Source organism: Schistocerca cancellata, chromosome 2 (assembly GCF_023864275.1).
Source record: "Schistocerca cancellata isolate TAMUIC-IGC-003103 chromosome 2, iqSchCanc2.1, whole genome shotgun sequence".
In the NCBI taxonomy this organism is placed as follows: Eukaryota; Metazoa; Arthropoda; class Insecta; order Orthoptera; family Acrididae; genus Schistocerca; species Schistocerca cancellata.
The window spans coordinates 110266548-110267532 of NC_064627.1; the positions used below are offsets into that span (position 1 = coordinate 110266548).

The 985-nt window shown below is 49.3% G+C and overlaps 1 pseudogene; it reads right to left on the reverse strand.

Annotated features, from left to right (window-relative positions):
* Window positions 1-575: 575 nt before the first annotated feature.
* LOC126163510 (5S ribosomal RNA) lies at window positions 576-693 on the reverse strand (annotated as a pseudogene).
* Between the last annotated feature and the right edge of the window lie 292 nt (window positions 694-985).

Here is a 985-nt window from a genome sequence, read left to right on the forward strand (position 1 = left end):
AATTAATTTGAAGCAATTAAAGCCAGCGGATACTAACGACGTAAAACAAAAGCAATTGGAAAGAGCAGCTGATGATGGCATTGTATTGTATGTATTGTATGTTAACCGGGGCCTAGAAACGACGGAGAGGCTCCGTCCCCGCCGCAGCCGCAGTGGTCCACAACGACGACTACCGCAGTCCACTTCACCCCTCCGCCGCCCCACACCGAACGCAGGGTTATTGTGCGGTTCGGCCCCCGGTGGACTCCCCACGGAACGTCTGACACCAGACGTGTGTAACCCCTATGTTTGCGTGATAGAGTAATGGTGGTGTACTCGTACTTGGAGAAATTGTTTGCGCAGCAATCGCCGACATAGTGTAACTGAGATGGAATAAGGGGAACCAGCCCGCATTCGCCGAGGCAGATGGAAAACCACCTAAAAACCATCCACAGACTGGCCGTTTCACCGGACCTCGACACACATCCGCCGGGCGGATTCGTGCCGGGGACCAGGCGCTCCTTCCCGCCCGGAAAGCCGTGCGTTAGACCGCACGGCCAACCGGACAGGCTTTTTTATTTTTTATTTTTTTTTTGTGGCAACGGCGCATGGTGGCCTGGATGGTCATCCATCCAAGTGCCGACCACGCCCGACAGCGCTTAACTTCGGTGATCTCACAGGAACCGGTGTATCCACTGTGGCAAGGCCGTTGCCAAGATGGCATTACTGATACGTAGCCTTTTAAAGAACAAAACTAGAAGGCATGGAAGAAACACGTTCAAAGAACAAGCAACGCTAGAAAAAAGTTATAACATCAAGAACAGTGGATAAAAAAGGTTTGCAGCATTACACGGTAGAGCGGAGAATCTTATCCAGAAAAGTGCGTGTTCCCAGAACTGAATAAGGAAGTGCTATAAAAACTTTACTCATGTCGAAACGCTGAACATAGTAGAAAGATTATATAAATTTGAGACGTATTAGAGAAAGAGAGACTTCATTCACAGTA